Source organism: Nicotiana tabacum, chromosome 6, assembly GCF_000715075.1.
Source record: "Nicotiana tabacum cultivar K326 chromosome 6, ASM71507v2, whole genome shotgun sequence".
NCBI classification, from domain to species: Eukaryota; Viridiplantae; Streptophyta; class Magnoliopsida; order Solanales; family Solanaceae; genus Nicotiana; species Nicotiana tabacum.
The window spans coordinates 17275053-17294699 of record NC_134085.1 but is presented as its reverse complement, the minus strand read 5'-3'; positions in this window follow the sequence as shown (position 1 = coordinate 17294699).

The following is a 19647-nucleotide window of genomic DNA, read 5'->3' as shown; positions in this document are numbered from 1 at the left end:
TACCTGACATACTCACTCAAAAACATACATATAACTCACTGTGAATGCTAGACTCTGGAGGGGTAGATCCTTGCCCAAGTATTGATCAAATATAATCCAAAAATCAATATTACATAGCCCAATCATGGGCTTGGTGCACGCATCGGCCCCTAGTGAGTACTACTTAGCCCAATATGGGGTCTGGGATATGCGTTACCTCAAAATCAATACCAAATAGTTTGTACGGCCCAAGCTCAATCATCAACCGCTCGAGTCTCAAATAACCAGCTTTCACAATACTCAATTCAACTGTGTTACACAAATGAGGCATTAACAACATGGGAGAAATCATAAAAAGAATGCACTAAGACATCGATTTCATAAAAGGATATAGCATCATGACTGAATGTATGTCTATAATTAAGGCAAACAGTCAAAACAAAAAAATGGCCCTATCATGTCTCAAACAAATAAGCACATAGCATAGACAATTATTTCGAACATAAATCATCGCTCAAATAATCATATAAGTATAGAAAGATACTAATATAATGAGGCATGATAACAATTAAGGGATATAATAATCTAAGGTCCATGAATAATTTCGGTGCACATGCATACGCCTGTCACCTAGCACGTGCTTCACCCCCAACACATCTTAAATACCACCCTCAAACCAAGTTTAGACATGTTACTTACCTCAAAGCGCGTGAATCAATGCTCTGGCATTATTCACGCCCTGAATATTTGGCGCCATTATTTATACGGGGTTCCCTGTGAGATTTATACTGACCATCGGGGCTTGCAGAACCTGTTCAAGCAAAAGGATCTAAATTTGCGCCAGAGGAGGTGGTTAAAGTTGCTGAAGGACTATGACATCACTATTTTGTATCACCCGGGCAAGGCCAATGTGGTGGCCGATGCTTTGAGTCACCGGGCAAAGTGTTTGGGGAGTTTGGCTTATTTACCAACATCGGAGAGGCTTAGGGCGATGGATGTTCAGGCCTTAGCCAACTAGTTTATGAGATTGGATCTTTCGGAGCCTAGTTAGTTTCTAGCTTGTGTGGTTTATCGGTCTTCCTTATTTGATCGTATCAGGGAGCGTCAGTATGATGAACCTCATTTGCTTGTCCTCAAGGACAAGGTTCAGCACGGTGATGCCAGAGATGTGACTATTGGTAATAATGGGGTGTTGAGGATGCAAGATCGGATTTGTGTACCCAATGTCAATAGGCTTCGAGAGTTGATTCTAGAGGAGGCCCATAGTTAGCGGCATTCCATCCATCCGGGTACCGCGAAGATGTATCAGGATTTGAGGCAGCACTACTGGTGGAGGCTGATGAAGAAGGATATAGTTGGATTTTTAGCTCGGTGCCTCAACTGTCAGCAGGTGAAGTATGAGCACCAAAGACCGGGTGGGTTACTTCAGCAGATAGACATTCCAAAATGGAAGTGGGAGCGGATCACCATGGACTTTATAGTTGGGCTCCCACAGACTTTGAGAAAGTTTGATGCTCTATAAAGTCGAGCATCATACGTTCACTTCGTTTTTTGAAATCTGATATTGAGAAATCGTTATCTTCACTGAAATATGTTTCAATATAATATTCAGACTTGGAAGCAAGATCTTCACCCGGCTTAACCACTAAGAACCCCACTGCGCAAGGAACATGAACATCGTCGTGGAGAGCAGCCTCTATATCGGAAACAATGAATGGGCTCCTTTTTATTTTCTTAATTGCTTTCAGTGCGGGTATATGATCTACTTAATTCTCGGAGCGGTTGGCAGAGATCTATATCTGGGAAATTGTTCATCTGCATGGTATTCCAGTGTCCATCATTTTAGATAGAGGTACTCAGTTCACATCACGATTCTAGAGGGCCGTTCAGCATGAGTTGTGTACTCGAGTAGAGTTGAGTACAACATTTCACCCTCGAATGGACGGATAGTCCGAGCACACTATTCAGATTCTTGAGTATATGCTCCGTGCGTGTGTGATTGAGTTTGGAGGGTCTTGGGATCAGTTCTTACCATTAGCGGAGTTTGCTTAAAACAACACCTATCAGTCCAGTATTCACATGGCACTGTATTAGGCTTTATATAGGAGACGGTGTAGATCCCCTGTGGCTTGGTTTGAGCCGAGTGAGGCTAGATTATTGGGCACATACTTGGTTCAGGATGCTTTGGAGAAGGTTAAGGTGATTCAGGATAGACTCCGTAAAGCCCAGTCCAGACATAAGAGTTATGCGGATCGAAAGGTTTGTGATGTTTCCTATATGGTTGGAGAGTGGGTTATGCTTCGGGTTTCGCCTATGAAGGGCGTTATGAGATTTGGGTAGAAAGGGAAGTTGAGTCTGAGGTTTATTGGCCTTTTTGAGATATTGAGGCATGTTGGGGAGGTTGTTTATGAGCTTGCCTTACCTCCCAGCTTGGCAGGAGTTCATTCGGTATTTCATGTTTCGATGCTCTGGAGTTATCACGGTGATCCGTCGCACGTGTTAGATTTCAGTTCAGTCCAGTTGGACAAGGATCTATCTTATGTTGAGGAGCCAGTGGCAATATTGGGCAGGCAGGTTAGGAAGCTGAGGTCAAAGAACATTCCTGCAGTAAAGGTTCAGTGGCGGGGTTAGCCGGTCTAGGAGGCGACCTGGGAGACCAAGCAGGGTATGTGCAGTCGTTACCCTCATCTTTTCACTACTTCAGGTATGTCTTTTTTTTCGTTCGAGGAAGAACGAATGATTAAGTGTAGGAGGATGTGACGACCCGGTTGGTCGTCTTAAGAATTAATGCCCCAATCCCCTATTAACTGCTCTCCCCGAGTTTATTGCTGCAATTTTGATTTTCCGGGATGTTCGGTTTTTAGTTTCGGAGAGTTTTGGGACACTTAATCCCTAAATGAGAGCATAAGTGTTGGAGAGTTGACCTTAGTCGGAAAAGTGTGAAGACAGCCTCAGAATGAAAATTTGATGGTTCCGTTGGGTGATTTCGGGCTTAGGGGCATGTTCGAATTGTGTTTTTGAGGTTTGTAGCTAATTTAGACTTGAAATGCCGAAAGTTGAATTTTTGAAGTTTCCGATTCGATTGTGAGATTTTGATCCGAGGTCGAAATGGAATTCCGGATGTTGGAGTAGCTCTATAGTGTTTAATGTGACGTGTGTGCAAAATTTCAGGCCATTCGGACGAGGTTTATAGACTTTTTGATCGAAAGCATATTTTTAGAGTTTTTGGAATTCTTATGCTTGAATCCGATGAAAAATAGGTGTTTTGATGTTGTTTTGAGCATTCCGAAGGTTGGAACAAGTTTGAATGATGTTATAGGTTTGGTTGGCAGGTTTGGTTGAGGTCCCTGGGGCATCGGGTGAGATTCAGGTGGTCAATCGGACCATTTCATGATGTTTGAAGTTGTAGAAAACTATTGTATGTGTTGCAGACCAGTTGTTCTTCGCGTTCGCGAGTGGACCCTCGCCTTCGTGAAGGGTTAGTATGTGGAGCTGAAGGTTTGGCCTTCACGTTTGTGAGGGAGGTCCCGCATTCACGAAGGGCTGGGGTTTTTGAACTACGCATTCGCGAGAAGGGGGCCGCGTCCGCGATGGGCTGGGAAACTGAGCCTTCGCGTTCGTGAAGAAAGGGACGCGATCGCGAAGAAGGAAAAATGGTCAAAGTCAATTTGTGCTTCGAGAACGCGAGGCTTTGACCGCGTTCGCAAAGAATGATTTAAATGTCTGGGCAGAATGATTAAAAAGGCATATTCCGCTATTTTTAGCCTAAGTTCCTCCATTTGTGGGATATTTTGAAGCTTTTTGAAGAGGGATTCAAGGGGAATCACTTGGAAGTAAAATTTGTGACTTCATAACTCATTTATATGTGATTAAAGACCTAATTGGTGGTGAGAAATTTGGAAAAAATGGGTAATTAGGGCTTGAGATTAAGAGACCTTAACATGGTTATTTGAGAGATCAATTGAACTCTAATTTCAGTGTTCTTATTATGGATAGACTCGTGAGAGTACGAGGTTTTTGAAAATGTAAATTTTACCTGATTCCGAGATGTGGGCCCGAGGGGCATTTTGGTCTTTTTACCTAATTCGCATATTAGCTTAGAATTTCTTTGTAGAATCAGTTACTTGAAGTGTTATTTACATTATGCAATTTAATTGAATAGATTTGGGCCATTTGGAGTCGAGTACTCGTGGCAAGAGCGTGGTTTCGGGTTAATTATTGAGCCGGTTCGAGGTAAGTGACTTGCCTAACCTTGTGTGGGGGACCTTCCCCTTAGGATTTGGTATATTTGGTCATTGAAATGCCTTGTACGTGAGATGACGAGTGCGTAATTATGCTAATTGTTGGAAATCCGATTTTCTTTAAGTAATTACTAGTATGTTTCTTTTCCTGTTTTTATTACTTGCACTATTAAGCCTGTTGTTAGCTTAGGAAAGCATGTCTAAGTGACTTAATTGCTTTACTTGTTCAAATTGCCTTACCTGAATTTTGTGTAGCATACTAGACTAGAATTACTTGTTCACCTTAATATGAAATTGTTATTTCTGAATATTTTCCTGTTGTTGCTGTGTATTTACATTGGGACTACGGATGTGGGATTCCGGTAGCTCCCCCTTGCCCTTGCCTGTTTATTTTGGGACTACGGATGTGGGATTCCGTTAGATCCCCTTGTACAGTTATATGGAACTACAGGAATGCACCCGGTAGATTCCCCTAGTACTGGGTATTTACATTTGGGACTACGAAATAGGATTCTGGTAGATCACCACGCACTATGAGTTGGACTACGGGACGGGATCCCGGGAGATCCATTGGATATGTACATATGGGACTACAAGACGGTATCCTGGGAGATCCCCGATTGTTATTATTGGTGCTGAGTTGTATTTACTTTCCGTGTTTTACCTTGTCTATATAATAGTTGTTGGTGCCCTTTTTATATCATGTGTTACTTTTACTGCTGTATTTATTTATATTGTTCTGTTCTACACTGTCAAACTTTATACTTTATTTAACCTCAGTAGGGCCCTGACCTTCCGCGTCACTACCCGACTGAAGTTAGGCTTGGCATTTACTGAGTACTGTTGTGGTGTACTCATGCTCCTTCTGCGCATGTTTTTCTTGTGCAGATCCAGGTACTGTGACTCGGCCCTATCACCCTTGAGGCGAGGCGACTGCTCCAGCGACTTCGAGGTATATTTTTTGCGTCCGCAAACCGAGGAGTCCCTTTCTATTCTCACTTTTAAATATTTTCCCTTCTGTATTTCTTTTCCGGGTCTAGGAAGTATGTATTGGTTGAGAGTTAAATATTGTATATGCCGAGCGACACTTTTAAATATTGTTTTATCACTCTTCATTCTGTTTTAATTTGTTTTTATTTTGCACTTTGGTTATCTTCTGCAATTTAAGCTTACCTAGTCGTAGAGGACTAGGTGCCGTCACGATGGTTCACGGAGGGTGGACCGGGGTCGTGACAATAATATAAGAAAGTTTATGAGATTTCCTTTATTATAAAGATAGAAATTATTTTGTCACAAGAAAAGAAGGTTATCTTTTTACCATTTTAAGAATTAAGCATACAAAAAATTGTATTCTTTTTACGAGACTAGGAAAATTATAAGTTGAGAATATATATATATATATGGATGTTTTAATGAAATAATAGTGTATGTATTAATTTTATATGGTACCTCATGACCGTAAATTTTATTTCATGATATTAATCCGAGGCATAATTATTTTATGACGTAACGAGAGATTTTATTAATGTATTTTATATGCATTGCATGCATTTATACATCCACATTGACCCATGATCAGATGACGTTATATACGCGTATGTATATGTATATATATGTATATGGGATATGGGAAAGGTTATGGCGTTATATACGTACCACCACCTGATCAGCTGGTATACGTTGATGATTTTACCCACAGTGGCCGAGATGATATGATGGGATGCCCTCAGAGGCTTGATGATATTATGAACACGTGTACCTATGCACGACATGACATTTATACGCATATGCATGACACTATAAGAATTTCATGACTTATAGAGTTACCCAGACTTACAAGTTAAGTCATTTACTCTATGTTTCTTCCAAGTCTTTTATATACTTATTTATGTGCGTTATATACTCAGTACATTATTTGTACTGACGTCCTTTTGTTGGGGACGCTACATTCATGCCTGGAGGTACAGAAAAACAGTTTGATGAGCTTTCATAGTAAACGAGATTGGCTTCAGCGAATGATCGGTAAAACTCCACCTCATTCGAAGTGCAGCCGAGTCTATGAGTCATCGTGTCAGAAGTTTTCTACATACTTATGGGTAGGCCAGTACCCTGTCCCATTTGATGTCAAATAATCTTAGAGGCTTTGTAGATAGAGGTTCATTTTGTACAGTATGTCAGAGGCCTTGACGGCCCAAATGTATTCATGTTTTAAGAAAAATGGTTCACTGATATAGTATTTTGTCACTTACAATTGCACATTACTAGTTGTGGCCATGTTGGCCCATGATAGTCACAAAAAGAATGAATGAGTTACAAAGTCGTTTGCTCGAGCCAGTACGGCACCGGGTGCCAGCCACACCTCCCAAGGTTGGGGCGTGACAAAGTGGTATCAGAGTGGGTCGTGTCCTAGGAAGTCTACAAAGTTGTGCCTAGTAGAGTCTCACTTATGGGTGTGTTGCACGCCACATTTATAATTGAGAGGCTATATGGCATTTAAGAAATGTTACCATTCTTTTATTTTCAGATCGTGTCATAGAGCTGAGTCGTAAGAAGTCTGTATGAAGTTGTCGCGAGATTTTATATGCACCAAAGGTGCAAGTATCACAGTAGAGTTTTAAGGCGTAATGTGGAAGGGAGGTTATAAAAGAAACAGAAGATACGATGCGGGATTGAAAAGTAAGTAAGGCAAAGGTGAAAAAGATACGAGATACTCAAGTAGAAAAGGTTGTGAATAGTCAAAACTTCAGATACAGTTTGAGTTTTAAGTTTTACTTACAGAGGAGACCCTAGTGAAAATTTTATGAATCTCTAAGAGTTAACATTCGAGGACGAATGTTTCTAAAGGGGGGGAAGGATGTTTTCGTAGTGATCTATATGAGCTTGAAGGGATTAAGACCATTCATCAAATTTTCTAAAGGAACAATTAATAATATGTCATGTATATGGTCCAGAAGAGGGAGGTCAAAAACTGCATTTGAAACTTCAATAGTTCTTAAACATGATAAAATAGCTCCAAACTGCATAGCCAGTAACTGAATGCAAATTTTTGGTATTTGTGGTCAGCTAACAGCTTAGATATAATGCATTCATAGTGTGTTTCTCTTCCTTATAACTTGCCTTGTATTTTTCGCTGAAAGATATTTCCTCTTTCCCTCAATGTTGTCCTTGTTCTTATGAGCTTAACTTAATAAACCTTAGTAATAAATAGGAACTTTGCTAGTTTTTGAATACTGACCCCATTTTGTATATATTACTAAACAAAAGTAGGGGTTTTGTACATAGAATAGAGCTCAAAAGGTAAGAAAAAAGAAAGTACGTTCAGTCAACATCCCAAATTGGTGTCCTACTGGCTATTTAATTAATATGCCTGCATATATATTTAAAATCCTATTGCATCATGATCTGTTGAAGATGGAAATAAGTATAACAACCTTAATACCACCGTTACATACATTTGATATGGTATTTATATTGAATGAAATATTTTTGTAAAATAGTTTGAAAAAAAAATATAATTTTATATAGTTATTAATATTACTACTTTCGAATATGCTTTAAATTATACACATAATATAAGAAAGTTTATGAGAATTTTTTTATTATAAAGATAGAAATTATTTTATCACAAGAAAAGAAGGTTATCTTTTTACCATTTTAAGAATTAAGCGTACGAAAATTTGTACTCTTTGTATGAGATTGGGAAAATTATACGTTGAGAATATATATATATATATATATATTTAGATGGATGTTTTAATGAAATAATAGAGTATGTATTAATTTTATATGGTACCACATGACCATGATAGTAAGATATATAAAGTGTATAAATAGTGAGTAGTATTTTAAGTAATTTGAGATAATTGGTTAATTATTGGTTAGTGGAAGATTAACAAGTTAATTAAGGAAATTGTGGAAAAGCTTAATTAAATTTGGATAAGCTTAATAGCAAAAAAACACGTGGCAGCCACTTAATAATAATTGGTGATTCTTAAGCTTTCATACAAGGCGTCAAAAGCAAAACATATAGAATTTTACATTTCCTAGGCGTAAAGACTCCAACATGCATAAATATGTATGACTGTGCCTAGAAAGATTAATCTTCTGTTTTTCAATTTATAAGCTTTTCTTCCTTTCTTTTCTCGGCTTTGCTTAAACAAACAATATTGCATATAACTAAGTAGCATCATAGTTTTTTAACAACTCGTGACTCTTAAGACTGAAGAGTCCTTAGTGACCTGATCAACAACAAAAATTTGAAGGATTTTACAACATGCTAAACCTTCCTGGTCACTACAACAACAAAATTTGAATATTTGTTCCTAACAATGGTAGTAGCAGTAGATCAGCTGCATCTAATACAAGTAGAAGTAGTTACAGTGGTGGTAGTAGTGGAGTTGTTTGCCAAAGCATCAGCTAGTTAGTTTTCTTTCCTACTTTGATCTGGTGTTACGTGTTCTTCGCAAAAGACGTGTGCTAGAGGGATTGTCAAGAGAATTGGTCCAGGTATGTTAAGGTTATCCCTTTTTTCTTTTTGGCATGATCAAAACTATACAAAAGAAACGAGAAAATGCATAGTTTTCATAAACAACTCTATTCATAGAAATACTAGGGGTCTTTGTATTCTTGATTCCCCATTTGTCATATTATTCTATCATCTGTTCGTGAGTCTCAAAAATACATAAGTTGGTAAATTTTACTTCATGATATTAATCAGAGGCATAGTTGTTTTATGATGAAACGAGAGATTTCATTAACGTATTTTATATGCATTTCATGCATTTATACATGCACCTTGACCCATGACCAGATGGCATTATATACGCGTATGTATATGTATATATATGTATATGGGATATGGGAAAGGTTATGTCATTATATACGCACCACCACCTGATCAGCTGGTACACGTTGATGATTTGCCCACAGTGGCCGAGATGATATGATGGGATGCTCTCAGAGGCTTGATGATGTTATGAACACGTCTACCTATGCATGACATGACATTCACATGCATGTATATGACACTATAAGCATTTCATGATTTACAGAGTTATACAGACTTACAGGTTAAGTCATTTACTCCATGTTTCTTCCAAGTCTTTTATATACTTATTTATGTGCCTTACATACTCAGTATATTATTCGTATTGACGTCATTTTGTTTGGGACGTTGCATTTATGCCTGTAGGTATAGAAAAACAGTTTGACGAGCTTTCATAGTAGACGAGATTGGCTTCAACAAAGGATCGGTAAAATTCCACCTCATTCAGAGTGCAGTCGAGTCTATGAGTCATCATGTCAGAAGTTTTCTACAGGCTTATGGGTAGCCGGTACCCTATCCCATTTGATGTCAAATAATCTTAGAGGCTTTGTAGGCAGAGGTTCATTTTGTACAGTATGTCAGAGGCCTTGACAACCCAAATGTATTCATGTTTTAAGAAAAATTATTCAATGATACAGTGTTTTCTCACTTACAATTGTACGTTACTAGTTGTGGGCATGTTGGCCCATGATAGTCATAAAAAGAATGAATGAGTTACAGAGTGGTTCGCACGGGCCAGTGCGGCACTGGATGCCAGCCACACTTCCCAAGGTTTGGGCGTACAACTTTGAATCTTTGTAGCAGTAGACGATCTAGGAAAATTCTGAACTACCTTAATCTTCTTCGGATCCACCTTAATCCCCTCACTAGATACCACATGACCCAAGAATGCCATATAGTCTAATCAAAACTCGCACTTGAAAAATTTAGCATATAGCTTTTTCTCCCTTAAACTCGCACTTTAAAGTGTGGAGCACGTTCCTCCAATGTTGCCCATGATCCTCTCGGCTACGAGAATACTCCAATATGCCATCAATATACAGAATAATTAAGGAACCCATATAGGGCTGAAACACGTTGTTCATCAAGTGCATGAAAGTTATTGGGAAATTAGTCGGTCCAAATAACTTCACCAAAAACTCATAATGGACATAACGGGTCCTGAAAGCCATCTTAGGAATATATAATGCCCTGACCTTCAACTGATGGTACCCCGATCTCAAGTCAATCTTCGAGAATATCCAAGCACCCTGAAGCTAATCAAATAAATCATCAATATGTGGTAGTGGTGTAAGGCCCCGTGAAATATTTACTCAAGAACCCGAAGTCTCATAGTACCAAGTTAGGAATATATGTTAGAAATTTATAAAATTCTTCGCGACGAGCTTTCTCGCCGCGGTTCGGACCTTTTGGATTGATCTGTGCATTAAAAAGTTAAGAAAAAATATTTTTTAGAAGCGGATCGCATAGTCGCCGTAGAGTGAGGCAGAATATTGGCCAATTTTGAGGACAACTATGTGTCCAATTATGCGATCGTATAATCGATATGCGGGCCGCATAGTCGTCACATAACCTCCTTGGGATTTTTGCAAAAGGCAGTTTTGTGGTGCATTATGTGACCGTAAAATAAGTATGCAGATCGCATATTGGTCGCATACCCAGGCAGAATATTCAAGTCTTGAGGGCCACTTTTGCGGTCCCTTTTTGCGGGCCGCAAATCAGTTGCGACCACATATTGAGTCGGGGGCTCCTATTTTCTAACTTTTAAAACCCGACCTTATTCCGTTAAAAATACCCCATTAGAACCTCTTGTGCTATTTTCTACTACATGTAGAGGGAGAGAAAGAGTTCTAGAGGGAGAAAGTGATCCTCACCAAGTCACTATTCAATCATTGCCCAAATCTTTTGAAGATTATCAAGTAAAGTTACTAAGCCTTCATCCTAAGAGGTAAGAACTTGTGCCCTAACCTTCGATTTCGAAATTCCTACTAAAATGAGTGATTAACAAGTGGATTCATGGGTATAAGGGTTGATTATTTTGCATGCATGTATGATATAAGGGGTACCGGGAGATTATGAGCTAAAAATGTAACAAATGGGGGTAGGATGATAGAATCTTTCCCAAAAAGGTCCTAAAATCATAATGCACACTTAGTGCTTGGTAATGTGCCCAAATGAGCTAGAATCTTGACTATCCCTCTAATTTTTGGTTAAACTTGTAATTCTCATAAAATAGATCGAAAATGCTAGGAGTTCCAAAATTATTGTAAGAATTTAAGGAAAGCTCTATTGAGGTATGTATGGATAAAAACCCCTCTTAGAAATTGAGCTCTCTTGGTGTCCATGCAAATGTTGTAAGTCCGAAACTTGATTGATGTAGTGTTTGTTATTTCAAATGAATTGGTGTTGCAAGAATATATGTGAAAGGTGTGCCTCAATGTATCTATATGCTATTCTTGGTAAATTGAGGATGTGTGAAGAATGTGAACTACGTGTTAAAATGCCTAGATTTCAAGTCAAGTTTAAACTGTGATTATTATGCCGAAATATGTGAAATTCTCTCTATGCTTACAACTTGAATTTCTCTCGTATGCGCCCATTGTCTTTAATTGCAAGGTTAATGTTAAAAATGGAAATGATGTGAAACATGGGGGAAAAGAGTTTAAGTTATGAAATGTGTCCTAGTGCCAAGATGATATGATAGTTGTGGCCCCAAGTGCCGATGAACTAATATACGTGAAACAAAAATTGAAGTGAGATTATTGATGGAAAAGGGAAACGTCTTGGTAAGATGGCTTAGCCGATCGGATCGTGATCGGACGCCATGTCGGACACATGGTGGTATTGTGCTGATATTGATACCTGAAAGTGATAATGGAATTGGGATTGAGGTATATGTCTCAAATGAGGCAGCTTAGCCGATCGGGCCGTGATCGGACTCTGCGTAAGAAAGCGGTGGTATTATGAATGATAATGCAACATTATTAAATGTCACAACCTAAAGCTATGGAAATTATGTGAAAGCTATATGATCCCTTTTATTTGATGATGTGGTGATTGTTTAAAGCTTTTGTTGATCTTTATGATTTCTTTGTTCTTGCATGGTTGTTCTTTCTAATGAGATGTTGTTTAATGAGATGTTGTTTAGTTATACATACTAGTACTATTCTATGGTACTAACGTCTCTTTTGCCGGGGCGCTACATCTTCGAATGGATGTATGTGGTTCCATAGCAGACAGTGCGAATCGCAGGTAGCGGAGTATCCTCCTCTCAGCAATCTTAGGAGCCCATTTTTCTTCCTGGGGTTATGTAGTATATCTTTTGTTATAAATTACCACTTTTTGAGGTATAGTCGGGGCCTTGTTGCCGGCATTATCATCATTGTCTTTTGTATCTTTAGAGGCTCCGTAGATGTTTGTGTGGGTTATGTACGGGCGTTTGATGGGTCACTAGACTATGTTGTAATTCTAAACTCTAGTTCTTCTAAACTGTAACTGTATGAAATTTTGGAAACTTAACTATGGTTTAAGGGTTGTAATATAAAATGAACTAGCAATGTTATATGTACAATCTTTCCTACTGTCAAATAAATGAAAGCATGGTTTTTTGATCATAGTGAGTTGGGTAGGAAGTGTCCAAAAGGCTTGCTCAGTTAGGTTCACTCGATTGAGTGTCGGTCGCGCCTCCCGAGGTTGGGGCATGACAAGTGGGTAATTCTTCTTGATAGTAACCATGTTTAACTAGTTGTAGTCAATGCACATCCTCATAGAACCATCTTTCTTCTTCACAAACAGTACTGATGCACCCTAAGGTGACACACTAGGCATGATGAAACCCCTATCAAGCAATTCTTGTAACTGCTCATCCAATTCTTTCAAATACGACGATGCCATGTAATGTGGTGGAAGAGAGATGGGCTGAGTGTCCGGCACCAAATCAATATCAAAATCAATATCCCCATCGGGTGGAATGCTCGGTAGGTATACTAAAAACACATCTAAAAACTCCCTTACTACCGAAACTGACTCAATTGTAGGAGTATCAGCACTAACATCCCTTACGAAGGCCAAATACACCAAACACCCCTTCTCAACCAACCATTAAGCCTTCAAGTATGAAATCACTCTAGTGGGAGTGTGACCAAGAGAACCTCTCTTCTCCAACCTAGGTATACTCGACATCGCCAATGTCATGGTCGTAGTGTGACAATCAAGGATGACATAGTATAGAGATACTCAATCCATACCCAAATAAATCAAAATCAACCACACTAAACAATAAAAGATACACTCTAGTCTCATAACCCTCAATGGTAACCACACAACCGATATACATGATCCACCAGAATAGAATCACCCATTGATGTAGATACATGAACATGCATATCTATAGAAATCATGAGGGATATCCAAATAGTGAGTAAAAAATGATGAAAAATAGGAATAAGTACAACTAGTGTCAAATAACACTGAAGCATCTTTGTGGCACACGGAAACAATACCTATTATCATGGCATCAAAAGAAACTACCTCTAGCCTAGAGAGACTTGCATCGCAATGGGACTATCCATAACCTGACTGATCTCCCCTTCTATGGCGGCCTCATCCCGTATGACCTCTACCCAAAACTGGTTGAGCGAATGGTGTAGCAACTGGTACGGGAGTCATAGTCTGGCCTCTATACTCCATTGGACCTCTGCGGAACTGGGGTAATACTTACTCACATTCCCCAACTCCCCACACTTGTAGCAACCTGGAACTAGGAATTACTGTGGGTCCTGAGTTGGCCCCTATCAACCAGAATAGCTACTGGAAGAGCCTAGTACTGATGAACCTTGAACTGATAGAATTCAGTAAGAGCTCTGAGCTGGGAGTACACTGAGCGAAAACTGTACTGAAGCTACTCGTCTGGGTGGTGGCGAATGATAAATTGATCATCTAGACTTGCCCCTCATAAACCAACCTCGGCCTCTAGATGAGACACCACTAAATCTTCCAAAATGATGACGCCTCTTGTTAGAGGTCGTCTCTATAGCCTGACCTTTGATACGCTTGATCCTCCTAACGATCTACACAACCCAAGTGAAAGAAATATCATCCTCGGTCTCTCTGGTTGTTTGTATAATGATACCATATGTAAGGCCAAATACAAACCTATGCACCCTCTCCCTCCTAGTAAAGATTATGATAGATGCATGGCGTGATAAATTCACAAATTTGGTCTCGTACTGAGTAATGTTCATGCTAACCTGCTAAAGGTGATGAAACTAACCGCGAAAGTCCTCTATCTAAGTGAAGAGAATGAACTTATCTAAAACAACTATGAATTGCGCCCAGGTAAGAGAAGGTGAACCTGTTGGAACATACACCCGCCACTACCTCTTGGTAGCACCATGCATCTAAAACACTATAAAATCAACTCAATTGGACTCCATTAGACCCATGTTTCACAATATCTCATGGAAATGGTCTAAGATATCCTGGGCATCCTTAGAAGGTGTACCACCAAAGCGAGGGGGAAACAACTTGGTGAAGTTATCCAACCTCTTCAGCCTCCCAGTTGATATCATGGTTTTTACGTGGGCTGTGTAGCAACCACATGCAGAACTTCCCTAACTGATAGAATTGCTTGGTATGGATACCCATGAACTATCAACTCTGGAGTGTGAGTAGCGGGAGTCTGGATCCTCCCCCTACCTGAAAAATTGTTGGTGTTATAGTAGATATACAAGCCTTAGCCACACTCTCCATAAGACCAACCAAGCGGACTAGAGAGTCTTGAAGCACTAGGGTAGCAATAACCCCTCTAGAACCTAAGTTGGTCCTACCTGCTTGATCAGAACATGGATCTCATCATTCTACTATATCTGAGGCTCAACGCCAGGTGCTACTGCCCGTGCTCTAGCTTGAGTTGTGCCTCTACCTCTTGATCTACCTCAGCCCCGACCTCTCACGACCTTCTCACCCGATCCAGCTGAGTATGATCTCACTATCTGTGAGAGAATAGAACAGTGAAGGTTAAAAATTAAGATTTAACAAATCTACCCGACAAGAATGCAAGAAAGTAAAGTTTCCTAACAGTTCGGTAGCCTCTCGAAGATAAGTACAAACGTCTCTATACCGATCTGTAAGACTCTACTAAACTTGCTCAGGACTCGTGAGACCTAGGCTACCTAGCGCTCTAATACCAACTTGTGATAACCCAATCTCCTACCAGAGCCGTGATGGCACCTAACATTGCTTGATAGGTAATCCAATAACTAAACAATAATCATAATAATAGAACTTAATAATCTAAACAATGAAATGAGCTTAAAAAAATATAGGAAATATCAGTGATAACGCAATTACAACCATCATATGATCTGGTGTCAACGAGCACATGAGCACTATAGAATTTAAATATAGACTCTAATCCTTAATTACATAACTATCTCAATAATAGAACACTGATATCATAAATAAAGCGTAAGGGGACTCCAAAGTGTACGAACAAAATCAGTTGCTACCTCGAAATCTCCAATGATTTGGTACAGGTGCCTCCAGCTACCAGTCATATCTCTCAGAAGTACCAGGATCTACACATAAAGCGCATAGTCTAGTATGAGTACAACCCACCCCATTACTTAATAAGTAACAAGTCTAACCTCGAGCTGAAAGGAGTGAAAAACTTGGCAATTTCCTAACATCCAATGCCAATAACCAATGATAACAATATAAAATACTAATGGCAAAGAGGCGTAACTTAAGCAATATTAATTTCAATCTTTGCACAAACAATAGGAAAATAGCCATGCTTTTCAATAATAGCAATAAAGGAATGAATTCTTTCATAGAGTTTTTTACGCATGGTGTTTTTAACTTAAGAATGATATCGTGTCCAAAATACCAAATAAGGACATCTAGCAACATTAAACATAAAGGAAAACTTACAACCTGGTACATGCATGACGAGTAAACATACTAGAATAAACAAATACCGCAATTAATTCCTCAAGTATATCATATCTCAACATATGCATAGTGCCTGGTATAATTTCCCCTGAATGCTCACACACCACATCATGACTCAATACAGTACCGGTTCTAGACATATGTCCCTCACTCAAGCACATACATATGACCCTGTACCTGCGCTCACTTTGAATACCAAAATCCGGAGGAGCGGATCCTTGCCCAAGTGATGATCAGATATAAGCCAACAATCAATATCACATAGCCCAATCATGGAGCATTGTGCATGGGTCTCCCCCTCATTATTACCATTAACCCCAATATAGGTCCTAGCGTATGCAATACCTCAAAATCAATACCAAATCGACTCTATGGGCCAAGATCAGTCATCAACCCCTCAAGTCTCTATTAACCACATCTCACAATACTCAGTTCAACAGTGTTACACATATGAGGCATCAACAACATGTGAGAAATCATAATAAGAATGCACTGAGACAGAGATTTCATACGCGGATATAGCATCATGACTGATGTATGTCTACAATTAAGGAAAAAAACTCAAAAATAGGAAGAATAGCCCTATCATGTCTCAAACAAATAAAGACATAGTCTATATATAATTCTAACATGAATCATATCTCAAATAATCATACAAGTAGATACAAACATGGATATAACGAGGTATGATAACAATCAAGGCATATAATAACCTAAGGTCCATGAATAACTTCGGTACACGCACATACGCCTGTCACCTAGCACGTGTGTCACTCCCAACACATCTCGAATCACCCTCAGTCCAAGTTTAGACATATTACATACCACAAACAACGTGAATCAATACTCCAAAAATCCCTTCCTGCATGAATCAACCTCTAAAGGGTGCAAATTTAGTCAAAAACAACTTAACAACATCAAATAATATCGTTGGAAACAACCCCAAATAAAAAACATTGGATATTTATCAAAATCAAAAAGTCAACCCGGACGCGCCTCCCAGAACCAGACAAAAGTCTCAAATTCCTAAGATACGCCCGTCACCTAGCATATACATCACCCCCAACACATCTCGAATACGAACTTCAATCCAAGTTTAGACATATTACTTACCTTAAAGCGCGTGAATAAATACTCCAAAAATCCCTTCCCACACGAATTGACCTCCGAACGGCTCGAGTTTAGTCAAAAACAACTTAACAACACCAAATAATCTCATTGGAAACAACCCCAAACAAAAAATCTTGGATCATTATCAAAATCAAAAAGCAAACCTAGATACGCCTCCTAGAACCAGACAAAAGTCTCAAATTCCAAACACCCATTCTAATACGAGTCCAACCATATAAGTTTCATCCAATTCCAACTTTGAATCATAGTTCAAATCCTCAAATTTTATTTAGAGAAGTTTTTACCAAAATTCACAATTTTCCTCACTTAGATTAACCAATCAAACCCTATAATTAAGGTTGGAATCATAAATAATAAACAAATCTAATTCAAAAATACGTACCCCAATCCAAATCGTGAGTATCCTCTCCAAAATCACCCAAATTCGAGCTCTAGATCTCAAAATATGATAAAATAACAAAAACCCTCTAAATAGAGTACTTAAGTGATTCTACCCAGTTATACGCTATGTGATCGCGGGACCTACGTCGTGATCGCAAAGGCCCATCTCATGCCCAGATACTGCCCATTCTCGCCGAACACAAGACCATCTATACAAACCCTACTAGGCCTATGTGAACACAGTTGTATGCACGTGAATGTGAAGTCGTGAACACGAAGGCCACTGCCACACATGCTCCGTGAATGCCGATAAACCCCTCATAAATGCGAAGAGAAACCATCACGTACCACCAAAACACTCTTCTTGATCCCGACTAAACATTCGTGATTGCAAAGCACACCAGAACATTAGAAACCATTAGTTCCAAAACAAAGGAAAAGAGTCTAAAACCCATCCGAAACACCCTAGACGCCGGCGGGACCCTGTCCAATCACACTAACCAATCCTAAAGAATAACAATGACCTACTCGAGCCCTCAAATCACACCAAACAGCATCAAGAACACGAATCACACCTCAATTAAACCTTAAAGAACTAATCCGAATTTCAAAAATCAAACCTTATGACGAACATGCCTAAACAACTCAAAACGACCTCAAATTTTTCATACAAGTCCAAAATAACACAAAGGACCTATTACAACTCTCAGAACCATAGTCCGAACCTGATATCATCAAAGTCAACTTTCGGTTAAACTTATCAACCTTCCAAACCTTCAACTTTTCAACTTTTGCTAAATAGAAGCAAATAAACCTAGGTACCTTTGAATCCATATACGCACATACGCCTAAGTCCAAAATTACCATATGAACCTATTGGATCCATCAAAACACTGATCCGAGATTAAATATACAAAAGTCAAACTCTGGTCAACCTTCACAACTTAAGCTTCCAAACTAGGATATAAGTGTTCCAATTCAATCCAAAACCTCTCTGAAACCAAATCAATCATACCCGTAAGTCACATAACAATAAATTCACCTAAGAAAACCATAAAATAGGGGAACGGGGCTCAAATACACAAAATGACCGGTCAAGTCATCACAAGAAGAACCTTTCGGTCTGCATAAGAAAACCATATGTCGAACCTTTCGGTCTGCATAACTTTTTTGCATGAACTAAGCTGTATGAAGCCGCTCCTGAATCACTTTAACATTCTCTAAAGCATCACAAACCAAATATTTGCCTAACTATCTATCCTCACCGGGCTCAAACCGTCCAACTAGAGAACGGCATCGTCTCCCGTATAGGGCCTTGTATGGATCCATATGAATGATCGACCAGTAGCTGTTGTTGTAGGAAAACCCCACTAGAGGTAGAAACTGATCTCACTGACCCCCAAACTTGATAGAGAATGCCCTCAACATATCCTCTAATATTTGAATGGTCTGCTTGAACTGTCCGTCCGTTTGAGGATAAAATATTAGACTCAGCTCAAGCCGTGTGCCCAACTCACACTGCACAGCTCTCCAAAAGTGTGAAGTAAATTGCATGCCATGGTCTGAAATAGTAGAAATAAGCACACTGTATAGGCAAATAATCTCTTTGACATAACTCTAGGCCAACTGCTCTAAAAATAGCATGTCATTACTAGAATGAAGTGCACGGACTTGGTCAACCAGTCCACGAAGACCCAACTAGCATCATAATTTCTCAAGGTACATGGTAAGCCTACCACAAAGTCCATAATGATGTGCTTCGATTTCCACTCTGATATCACAAATTTCTGAGTCAGTCCACCTAATGTTTTATGCTTATACTTCACCTTTTGACAATTCAAGCACCGAGAGACACGTCCAACAATGTCTTTCTTCATCTTCTGCCATCAATAGTGCTTCTTCAAGTCATGATACATATTCATGGCATGTGGGTGAATGAAATAACATGAATTGTGAGCCTCTTCAAGGATCAACTCTCTTAACCCATCAATATTTGGACCACAAGGACCAGCCTTAAAGCCGCATAAAACTATCATCCCCAATTATGACCTTCTAAGCACCACCTTGCTACACTGGTTCTTTGAACACCAACAAGTGAGGATCATCAAACTAGCTACCCTTGATACGTTCTAACTG